The 12,574-nt window shown below is 40.7% G+C and overlaps 1 long non-coding RNA gene across 1 annotated transcript in view; it reads right to left on the bottom strand.

The window, feature by feature from the left end:
* LOC119049879 (uncharacterized) overlaps window positions 1–12,213 on the bottom strand; it is a 69,189-nt gene extending 56,976 nt beyond the window's left edge. The window contains exon 1 of the long non-coding RNA XR_005082632.2: window positions 12,082–12,213. This is a non-coding gene — a long non-coding RNA (uncharacterized LOC119049879). The remainder of the gene's footprint in view (window positions 1–12,081) is intronic.
* Window positions 12,214–12,574: the final 361 nt, after the last annotated feature.

Here is a 12,574-nt window from a genome sequence, read left to right as displayed (position 1 = left end):
ACTACGTCAAAACCTTCCAGTTTAAAACAACATAATGTGACTAATTTGCATTTAGAAATAGTTACAAATTGCCATTTGCTCATATAGTGAACAGTTCAATCATTTCTTTGAAATGTATTAAATGTCTCATATGCTAGGCACTGGATACTCTTAAAAGCAGCTCAAAATTATTTGAGTATCAGTACACCCTGAAAAAACTTAGAAAACATGAAAGTTTTCAAATTATCTGGGACACACAATAAGCAAAACAAAAATGCAAGGCTCTCTGATTATTTGAAAGGCTATAGATATGCTAAGTATTGTGCAACAATATTTTTTTTGCCCAAGACTTGTTTATTGTCCTTTTTGTCTAGCTTGAGCTGAAAACCCTAAGAATTTTAAATCATTACAAAAGATTATTTAAACACGTTGAGCCCTGGCTGGTGTGGCTCAGTGAACTGAGTACCGGCCTAAGAACCAAGGGGTCGCCAGTTCAATTTCCAGTCAGGGCACAGGCCTAGATTGCGGGCCAGGTCCTCAGTTGGGGGCATGCAAGAAGCAACCACACACTGATGTTTCTCCCTCTCTCTCTCTCTCCCTTCCCCTCTCTCTAAAAAAATAATAATAAAATAAACACATTGAGACAAATTCATAGGCTAACTACCAACATAGATATTTCCCACCACACAAGCAGTGCTACACATAATCAAGCAAGCAAAAGTTGTTATTAAATTGTAGTACTACTTAATCCCTTGGAAAGTATGGGGATAAATCTCTATTTTTCAATCAGTAAAAGATTAAAAGACTGGTTCTCTTCCTACATCCTTTGGATAGCACAGTGTGTGGATCTCAGAGCTTCAGTTTTCCAGTTTATAAAAATGGAGAAAATCACAGCCATCTCCAAAGCACAGGGTGATTAAGTGTGGTAAGGCATTTGAAAGGTACTTTAGAAACTATAATGTGTTGAATACGTGTTGCTTATTACTAGGTAGAATCAAAACAACTGTTTTTAGAGCTGACATATCATGAGTGAGCTAAAAAAAGTTCCTACTTATTTCAGAATGGAAAAGACAGCAGGAGATGGAAATGGAAATGAAAGATTTCTAAACACAAAAGGATAAGAATAGAACAACAGATGTTATTTTAAGTTTCCCTAATAACTAAAGTAAATAGAGTTGAAACAATAAAACAATAACTTCTATTTACAGGAGGCGCTCTCCTTGTGGGGTAGCAGAGCTATACCTGATCCATGTCTTCCAAAGTTCAGGATGACTGTCTGTAACAGAAGAATCTGGGGAGATCATGTCAAAGAGTCAAAACTTTCTGCTATGCTTGGTTGAAGTCCAAATTTCAATGTGATTTTAATCTATTGCATGTCCAATAAGGAATTAAATTGTGCACAATACTGAAAAGAAATGCTGAATAAAAACAAGAGAGGCCAAAACCCACAAATCTGGGAGGCCACTCCTGACATGAGTCTGTCGGTAGACTGACGGTTTTTAGCCAGGGCTTTTTCAAAGCACTCGGTCTTTCAGTTACAACTTGCAAACCATTGGAAATAAAATGCATCATCTTAAATTGTAAGTGCATGTAGAAAAAAAGGGACCAAAGGAATTGCAGAAATATAATGAATGGCTAAAAGGGTTTAATATTCTAGTGACTTTTTCCTTGTTTTTAAACTCATGTAAGGTTCACTAGGACCTTAACCCTAAATTAAGTGCCTTAACAAAACTTATGATAGAAAATAGTCTTGGACTATCAGCCAGATGCTTGTGGCTTATTTTAGTAGTAACTAGCAATTGTCTATTGGATTCAATGACAAAAACCATCTCTTTCCTAATCCCAACTATTTAAATAGACTAAGATTCAACAGAATTAACAACATATGTCCCGAGAAAACAGAAAACACTAAAAAACCTGCTCTCAGGGCAACCACATTCAATGTGCAGTTTGCACAGTGCACTAAATTGTGGGTGGAGGAGGTGGGACAGGCTGAAATCCAGTCTGTACTCTATTTGTTAAGCCTTGCACCCTGGAATGGGACTGTCTGCCAGGAGGAAGAAGGGCCTTTCTGCAAGTGAAATGCTGGGTGAATCTGAAGGACTAAAATAACATAAGGATAATTATCATATAGACCAGCAAATCCTACCTGGCTGACTCAGTACTGACTTCCTAAATGACTTAAGGAACATCACAACTTTTTCATTTCCTCCAGAGTAAGCCCTTCACATTAATAATTTTTAATTCATACCTGAGGAAATGTTCATTGATTTTAGGAACAGAGGAAGGGAGAGAGAGAGAAACATCATCAATTGGTTGCCTGTTGTACATGCTCCTACCCAGGATCAAACCCACAGCTTAGATATGTGCCCTCACCAGGAATCGAACCCACAACCTGTGATATAGGGGACAACGTCCCAAACAACTGAGCTACCAGGCCAGGGCAGCTCTTCACATTGTTAAACTACAATGCTTGGCAATCCAAACACAGACCACATCCATCTCTGGCTGGTGGGTAACACCAAACGTCTTTATCTCCAACTGGAAATAATACAAATTGTTAGCTACCGAGACCCCAGTCTGAAGCTTGAAACTTAAAGTTTAAGCAATGGCATTCACACTCTGCTATCTATAGTTTCCTCACCTTCTTATCCTCCAAATGTAGCCGCAGTTGGATGGAAGCACCTCGACGATGTTTCACAAGGATTAGTCCTAAGGACCATTTTTGTTTTAATTTTAACTAGTGATATGTTGCCTAAGCCACCACTGACACGGCAAAGACGAATGCTGAGATTTTTTTAATTTAAGCTAACACTTCCACAAAAAATGTTATATTTTTGTTGATCTGACAATAAAACAGGTATAACTTCGAATCATTCACACTAGACAGCTATTGTTATGTTGGCTGTTTTTTTCTTTATTTGACAGTCCTAGGGAAAAGAAGGTAGTGCCCCTGACTAAACAGTCAGGTATTTCATGTTGTAAAAGTTCTTGAAGCACTCTGGTTCAAAATCACTGCCTGATGTTAAAGTCTTAGACATGTAAATGCAATGGTCCTGGAGGCCAGACATAATACCTAAATTTTTAAAAATACTTTTTAGTATCATACCAGAGGAGCACATTACAATGCAATGTTCTCAACTAAAGTAAGCAAACACCAGCTAAGAAGTTTCCCTTTGTACTCAACAGAAAGCATAGTTTCTTCAGACAAACCTGAAATATTTTAAAGCAAGATGAAATGCTCACCTGAGCTCTCATCACAGGCCCCTTCTGGGGCCAAGTGATATGACATCCCATACTATTAATAATAACCTGCCTTGTCAGAGAAAGCATTCGCCACTTTTTCTCTTCAACTCTTCTTTGTAAATTCAGGTTACAAAGCTTATGAAGAAGTGAAAATTTTCAAATAGTGTTTAAAAAGAATGGGGGGAGAGGGGATGTAACCAGGACTCCCCTACAGCATTTACTTTTCAGAATCCAAGCAGCTTGATTAAGCACCTATGAAGCCACTGTCCAGCAGGAAACTAGAATACTTCTTAGATATATGTTCTCTCAACGTCTCTAACTGAAACTTCCAAGAAAAAGAAACTTAATGATTACTGAACCAGTACCCAAAAATGAACTTATGATCAAAGATATATGTATGAATATATGTATACGTAAATAGATACATTTCATATGGTTACAATCACCCAACATGAAGCACACTGCAAATTATAGCCAATTTAGAATCAACTTTATAAAGTAACTAGGAATGATTAGTTAGATAACTAATGTCTGTCTTCTCCAAAAATTCAGAAAGTGGATTTTAGCCTAATGGGTTAAACACTTAAGTACTAGGTACTTGCTGAGAGCACATCTGGAATCACTTTATCCTGGAACTGTTGTATAATGAGGTGCTAACATAGCCAACTATGGCTCGCCCCCCACTGAAATGAGTGTGTGTGTCCTGGACTTAACCCCTTTTCAGTAGCAAGTTCAAATTCCAGAACAGCTTGTCCAAGGATCATGTTGGCAGGAATGTGCTTGTCTTGGTAACCTGTGGACCAAAATATGCTCATCCTTAAGAAAAAGCAGATCCTGCAGATAACAGATACTGGCCAGTGTTCTCAGATGTCTCGGAACTGCCGGTTCTCATATTCTTACCCTCTTTCCAATATCAATCCCATATTCTCTTCAACAGTACTTGTGAAACAAAAGGCAATAAGCAAGAAATTGTAATGAGTCCTAACAAAATATCAAAGAGACCAAGACATTTTGGGAGAGGAAATTTGGGGAGAAGGGCAATTTTCACAATGGCATTGATGAAGTACATGAATTTACCAGAAATTATACAGTTGCCAATTCGCAAAATTTTTTCTGGTGGATATAGATTTATTTAATGGCTGAATAATTAATCTCTATGACATGATATTCTGAAGTGGAATGAGGAGACAGGAGCCCTGGGTTCTACCAGCAGTCTTGCCACTAACCAGCAGTTCAACCAGCAATAAGTCATTTTCCTGCCCGACCTCAGCTACTTCCCACCATAAAATTAGTCAGATAATCTCAAAAATCTCTTCCAATTCAGGACCCTCACTAGACTCAAAGTTTTTTACTGACCTTCAAATTCATATACATATATACTTATTTATATACCTGTATATAAATATATGTTTGTAAATAGGTAGATAAATAGAACACAAACAACCTAATAGGCATGAAAACCCAGGCGCTGCTCTATAGCTGTTCCGAAACGATTCTTCAGTTATTGTGTCTTCCTCCTTCAGGCTACATCAGGGTGTCACTGAGACAGGCCTTGAGTTCCCACCATTTCTATCCTCAGCGTCTTTCATTTTCTTCCCTCTTCTTAACCAATGTCACACTGGAAGAGGTTTAGTATAATGCAGGAATTTACGGAACTGTAAAACAATGCCATTATTCTCCCTATATATTTTTTATTTTGAGAAATATAGCCATTTTCACTTTAAAATGTTGTATCAGCATACTACAGGTTTATTATTATTTTTAAATAAATTGAATACGTTTTAATTTCCTTTTTAAAAGATTTTATTTATTTTTATAGACAGAGGGGAAGGGGGGGAGAAAAAGAGGGAGAGAAACATCCATGTGCAGTTGCCTCTCACGCGCCCTATGACTGGGGACCCGGCCCAAAACCCAGGCCTGTGCCCTGACTGGGAATTGAACCAGTGACTCTCTGGTTTACAAGCCCGCGCTCAATCCATTGAGCCACACCAACCAGGGCTGTTTTAATTTCTAATACGGTAAATATCAATAGATACAACACCCTGAACAAAACTCTTTGTAGTCCTCAAGAATTTTTAAAAGTACAAGGAGGGTCCTAAGACCACAAAGTTTGAGGACTGCTAAAGTAGTGCTGAAGATCACAACATACTCCAGGGTCAGAGTGGCTGAGTTTAAGTCCCACTTCTACCACTTAGGAGCTGTGACATTAAGAACAATTGCTGAGCACCTCTGGGACTCAGTTGTCACATTTATCAAATGAGGATAATGATAACAGTGCTTACCTCACAGGCTTGTCAGGAGGCTTAATGAGCTAATACATGTACTGTGCTTAGAACTACAAGCTTATCCATCATTCTCGTTGGTGTCCTTCCCTTCCTCTTTACCCACTACCATTCACTCCCCTGTTCTCTCTCTCTCTCTTCTCCCACTTCCTTCTCTCTCCTTTGCCATATTTTTATTTGTTTGTTTTTGCTTGGTTTGGTTTGATTTGGTCTGATCTAACTACTGCTGCCTTTGCCTTAGGCCAGTAAGTGTCTGTGACTGGCACTGCTTCTTGGAGAGCTGAAGGCGTAGCTGCCCAGCCCCCCACCCCCATAACTACAACCATCACTTTCCCACCCCTGTGCTGTGGCAGCTGTACTTTGAATTCGCCCTTCACAGAACCTTCATCAGCAAAAGACTACTGGAAAAGCAAAGCAAGCAACGCTAAGTTTTTCAAAACATGCGATGTCAGATGAATTAGGATGTAAAGCAGAAACTTTAGCCTTAGGAATAATCAATGAAACGGAAGAAGAAAGGAGAAAATGCAATTACATTCATTCCTTAAAGGAAAAGGTGGTATGTACCTAACCTCCTTACAAATTTTCAACTATTTTCTTTCACTACCTTTCCTCTCCTTTTTTAAATCTCTCTTCCAACTCCCAGAACACCTATCCCTTCCCCCACCATGAACCTTCAAACCATCAACTGGCTTAAATATTCTGATAAACCAGGTTCCCATCATATACACAACACTGGTGGACATTTAATCATGTACACAATCATAATCATAATCCTTTGTTTTCATATTATTTTCTAATCTATAATGTATTTTCAAATAAATTTTAATTCTTGACAACCAGCATGGTATTATTCATATTTTATAATTTAGGAAACTGAGGCTCAGAGAAGCTAGCAAACTTGCCCAAGACCTCAAAACTTTGAATTAATAGAACTGAAAGTGGACTACAAATGAAACCGGAGAGTTTTAAGAATGGGAGAGATGCTCAGCACAAAGGGGCGGGGCCTGATGGGCAAAAGTGGAACTAGACTACTTTTGTCAGGGGGTTACCACCTAAGCAAATCTCCTCTGTGAAAATAACCTCGCCCAATTCCCCAGGGTTTTTCACAGCTTCTTTTTGTTTCCACAACTCAAGCTATACATTCTCTAAAAATTCCAAGATTAATTTTTTTATTTTCTTATTTAAAAATTTGTATCAAAAAAAAATTTTGTATCATCGTCAGGAAAATCTCAGATATCCCACACAGCAATATTTTCACTGACATGTCCCCTAGAGCAAGGGACATAAAGGAAAGAATAAACAAATGGGATCTCATCAAAATAAAAAGCTTCTGCATGGCTAAGGAAAACAGCATTAAAATTAAAAGAGAATGAACTGTACGGGAAAACATATTTGCCAATGATAGCTTGGACAAGGGTTTGATCTCCAAAATATATAAAGAACTCACACAACTCCACTCTAGGAAGACAAAAAACCCAACTAAAAATGGGCAAAAGACTTGAACAGACACTTTTCCAAGGAGGACATCCAGAGGGCCCAGAGACATATAAAAAGATGCTCAGCATCACTAGCCATCAGAGAGATGCAAATTCAAACCACAGTGAGATACCACTTCACACTGGTGAAAATGGCCATCATAAACAAATCAACAAACAACAAGTATTGGAGAGGATGTGGAGAACAGTGGAAACCAAAAATTCCCATTGTTGGTGGGAATGCACACTGGTACAGACACAGTGAAAAGCAGTATGGAATTTCCTCAGAAAACTAAAAATGGAACTGCCTTTTAGCCTGACAATTCCACTGCTGGGATTATACCCTAAGAATCCTGAGATACCAACTCAAAAGAACCTATGCACCACAATGTTCTAGCACAATTTACAATAGCCAAGTGCTGAAAGCAATCTAAATGCCCATCAGTAAATGAATGGATCAAAAAACTGTGGTACATTTACACAATGGAATAATATGCAGCAGAAAGAAAGAAGGAGTTCCTACCCTTCACAACAGCATGGATGGAACTGGAGAGCATTATGCTAAGTGAAATAAGCCAGGCCGCGAAAGACAAATACCGTATGGTCTCACTCATAAGTGGAACCTGATCAACAAAACAAACAAGCAAGCAAAATATAACCAGAGACATTGAAATTAAGAACTGACAGGCCCTTGCTGGTGTAGCTCAGTGGACTGAGCGCGGGCCTGCGAACCAGAGGATCGCAGATCGATTCCCAGTCAGGGCACATGCCTGGGTTGCAGGCCAGGTCCCAGCAGGGGACACAAGAGAGGCAACTACACATTGATATTTCTCTCCCTCTCTCCTTCCTTTCTCCTCTAAAGATAAGATCTTAAAAAAATTTAAATTATAAAAAAAATAAAAGAATTAACTGACAGTAAGCAGAGGGGAGGTGGGAGGAGACAATGCCGGGAAAGGAGGAAGGGTTTTTAGGAACAACTATAAAGGACACATGGACAAAACCAAAGAGGGGTAAGATCAAGGGTGGGAGGCTGGGATGGTTGGGGTGGGGAAAAAAGGAGATAACTGTACTTGAACATCAATTAAAAAATGTGAAAAAAAGAGAAAAACTTGTTTGTACAATGGCTACCTTGGTGATACTGTTCTAAGGAGAAGTTTAAAGAGAGTACACCGGTATGTTTATATTTGGGCTGCTCCTGAAGAGAGTGTTTGTAAACTGAGAACTGTCTGTATTGCATGTGTGATGTCATTAAATATATATTTGGTTAGCCCAAAACTGTCTGGCACTTGTCCTTTACCAACATTACTGAGTATCTTAGTTTCTCAATCATGCAAGCTTAAAAGGCACAGCTGAATCTAATGAATGTCAAACTTGTGCAGTGACTCAAGTTGATAAGAGTATTTTTAATGAGAAAAAATTAAGATTCAAAACTTATCAATTGGGGTGAATATTCACTCTAAAGGAATACAAAGAAAAATCTCTTTGAACCACCAGTTCTTCTGAATGTTTAAATGTACATTAATTTAAATACAGCTGTTAAGGAAGAAAATTTTATTCGATATAATGTGTTTTTCTTAGCATATAAAACTGTAAGCAATCTGAAGTATTTTTTAGTAATAGTGATATATTTAAGATAATAAAACTATACCCTCTTTTTTTTTTTTTTTGTAATTTATCAGCTTTGTGCAATAGAACTTCCTGCAATAATGGAAAAGTCTATGTTAGGGCTGCCCAATAGAGCAGCTACTAATCACGTGTGGCTATTTAGCACTTGAAATGTAACTAATGCTATTAAGGAACTTTGCTTTTTTTTTTCCACAAGAGCACAGTTCTTTCCTTTATTGGACTTCCAAATTTTAAAAAGAAAAAGTAAAGCAATCATCAACTAAGTGGTTCAAATAAAAGAAAAGCATCTTTTCCTGAGTTTCCCATCAGGCCTGTTCTGACCTGCCAAGCTCCTCCCACAACAAGCCATTTTTAAATTTTATTTAATTTTTATCAATTTAAATAGCCTTGTGTGCCTAGTGGCTATGTATTGGACAGAGCAGTTAAAAGATGTCCCTGAGTAATGAAAAAAAATCCCATGATTCTATCATTCTAAAGACCCAATTGCGAAATCAAGATTATTGCTCTCTGAGCTAAGTGGGTGCTGAAATAGTTAGCTGACCAGCACAAAAGTTTTCAGAGGTTGTTTTGGTTCGTATTTAATAAACATCAAAAAACTATTATGTGCAAAATAATGGATGAGCAATGGGGTATTACACACTCAAACAAAATACATATCCCTGGCCTCCAGCAAGTGGTGTAGATGAGAGAAAGAGAGACAGAGAAGAGAGAGAGGCTGATTGACCGAATAGACAGATACATGACCAAGACTACACAGAGACTCTGTTCCCAGTGGGTACACTGGTCTCATAGTTTGTGTTAAATCCCAATTCAGTCCATCCTAACAAGATGAGGATAACCAATAAGCTCACCCGTTTAACTGCACAGTATTGCTGAGCTTCTATTCTAAAGCAAATAACTGTGTTGAGCTCTTGGGACATACTATTGACCAGGACAGGATGACTGCCCTTCAAGAAAATTAAGAATCTCCTGGGAGGTAGAGGCAGATAAAAAGCAATGAGAATACAGTTTCCTAAATCCCACTACAGGAGTAGACTCTGGGGAGCCACAGAAGTACACAGAAGAAGCTTGCAACCCAGCCTTGGAGAATCAGGAAGAATCTCAAGGGCAGAAAAGAAGGTTCTAGAAAGAAAAAACATAGTATCTGCTATTGCATCTATCCAGTATTTGTTTCTTTTGCAAATTCCCTTTTCACCTGGTATTATATCATCAACATTTTCAAGGATGTCCACTTTGGGGGTACAACATATTTATCAAACACTGACAACTGAAGAGCCTCGATGTCATTTTCCTCATTTTCCTGGAGAGCTCATCATACAATAGGGCACAGGTGGGCCACCCTCTACCTTGTTTCTACCCAGCGGCCGCACTGAGCTCTCACTTGACTATTAAGGAGCAGTTACATTTATAAAGTCCTAAAATTACATTCAACCCTTTGAAGGCAACCATGAGGCTGATGTGGCCCCTGGTGAAAATGAGTCTGACACCCCTGAACTGGAAGCTAAAGGTATATGACAACAAAAACTTCTCCTGAAAATAATTAAGTTCTTAGGGCAAATATTTCAATAATCTTACATGTAAGAAAAACGTATTGTAATACTGCTCTGAATGCATTATTTCATCACAAGACTTTCTTTTTAAAATTGCATTTTTCTATCCAAACTAAATTTAGCTATCTCTCCAAAATAAATTTTAGGAAGGCTAAATAAAAAAAAAGAAAAATCCCACCAAAATGTAAATTTCATAGTTCAACACAGTAACTTTTGTTAATAGGGAATTTCTATAGCATAGTGATCATAGCGTGGTATTTACCTGGAACAGCCTGGGTGCAAATTGCACTTCCTTCACTTACAGGCTGTATGGCCTTGGGCATTACCTAACTTGTCCTTGCTTCAATTTACTTATCAGTAAGGAATGAGATTAAGGTAGATAATGGGACAATAATAGCCCCCATCGCACACAGTTAAAAATTATTAAATATTCACACATTTATAAACAATTTAAAATAGTGCCTGGCCCAACCAACTACAAGTATATTAGCTACTCTTAATAATCACACTAATTCTACTTGCAGAAAGCCATGTGAAAACAATACAAACAGCTCTAGTCAAAGGTTAAGACCAATGCGGAAAATAAGAGACTTCTGGTAGGTTGAGCAGCAATCCCTAGTCTAGGCTTTTGCCTCGAGATGGGAAGGAGAGGAAAAGGCCCAAGCAGAGGCCTTAGGAAACCTGGACAGAACAATCCCACAAATCTGTCTTCCCAGGCAACGTGGTCGATAAACAAAGATCTGAACTTTCTAATTCAGTCTAGGTTTTGGGTTCTTTTTAATTTGTTTCCAAGACCTTGATGAAATGACTTGAGGAAAAAGTCACAATTACTAGAAAGAACTTAAAAAGAAAAGAGATTAACAGTCGAACTACTATCATTTTTTTTTACAAGATCACAGAGACGCGGGTGGGGTGTTTGTGTAATGCCTACTCAACACAGCAGAAGAGGAATTCCGATTTCCCAAAGTCTTAGCGGGGAAACATCTGGAGAAAGCTGCACTACAATCTCACGTTCACCAAAGCCCCAAAGATTTCCTTGGGCGTCTGGGGGGTTTGAATCTGACAGACTCCAGTGCCTTTGGGGCCCCAGGGCGCAGATGATGGACCAAGGCCTCACCCCTTCGTCCCTCCCTCTGGTGCAGCTTTCCACAGTTCCAGTTCTCCACGTCGGGTGCCACGTACACAAGCACGGACACATGCCAACAGGGAATGATCGTTTTCCAGACTACAACCTCCTGTGCAGGGCATCCGTTCGCTGCCTGGCGCATTCACAAAAACTCCCCGGGCCTTCAAGGCCCCAGTGCGGCTTTCCTCAAAAGCACCCCAGAATTAGCCCTGACGTTTTAGGACTCTCTAGATGTCCCCAGTCGCCGGCGAGGTCTCGGTGCGCCCCCATTGAGCGTGGCTGGCGCGCACTTGGCAGCTCACCAGCTGGCCGAGGCTAGAATACAGGGACCTTGACGGAGACCCCGCTCCAGTGCTGCGGGGCCGAAATAAAAGCCCCTACTTCCGCTCCTCTAGTCACCCCCACTACTCCACTTCTCTCAAACCTGTTGTCCCCTCCCCCAACAACCATTTCCCTCCGCTCCCCCGCCTCCATTCCCCACGCCCTCCTCTCTGCGCCCGAGGCTCCAGGGGCGACGCGGTGAATCACCATCACGTGGGCCCCCGGCGCGAAGAGGCAGCAAGTGCCTACCCAGCCCAGGAACTCGGAGGCTTAGTGGAAATTTCCAGAGATCTACTGCGGCTGCGCACCGGAAGCCACGCCCACCTCCTCACTCCCTATGCTCGTCTTCTCCCTGCTGCCCCCTTGCTTCCAGCTGGGCCCCGCCCCGCCAGTGCGGAGGCTCTTTTCTCCCCGGGGAGGTACTCTTCGTACGCGCCGCCCGCTGCCGCCCCCGAAACTGGCGCCACTCGCGTTACCCGTCCTCGTGCCCTCTGCCCTTGCTTCCTTCGCGCCCTTCCTTGGCGCCTGGAGCCGCCCTGCGGCCTTGCCTTCGACCTTGCTTGGAGTCGGCTGGCATCCTGAGAGGCGAGGTGCAGGCGCGGCGTCCTGGCGCCTCCGCCTTCGCCTCTGGGGCGATGCAGCCCCCTTAGCCCCGCCCCCTCAAGTCTGTCTAACTGGGGTACCCCCACACTCCCGGTGGAGTGGAAGACAAAGGGAGAAGACGGCTCCTATGGACCTAGTGTTTCCCACTCATTGATCGCACTGCGTTGTGGTTCAGATAAAGCATGTGCACGGCCCAATTCTCATTTACTTACCACCACTTCACCACCAAGAAAATAAACAAGTTATTTTTCCTGTCCCGTAACATTCCTTAGTTTTTCTAATCACGAATAAAATATGTTACTAAGGCAGCAATTTGGGGGAGTTTATCTCATCCACTCAGGGGTGACAAATGGCTACACAGCGACA

The sequence above is a fragment of the Artibeus jamaicensis genome, unplaced genomic scaffold, assembly GCF_021234435.1.
Source record: "Artibeus jamaicensis isolate MK-2021 breed Jamaican fruit bat unplaced genomic scaffold, CSHL_Jam_final contig_233, whole genome shotgun sequence".
Taxonomy (NCBI): Eukaryota; Metazoa; Chordata; class Mammalia; order Chiroptera; family Phyllostomidae; genus Artibeus; species Artibeus jamaicensis.
This window is presented reverse-complemented; position numbering and strand designations above follow the sequence as displayed.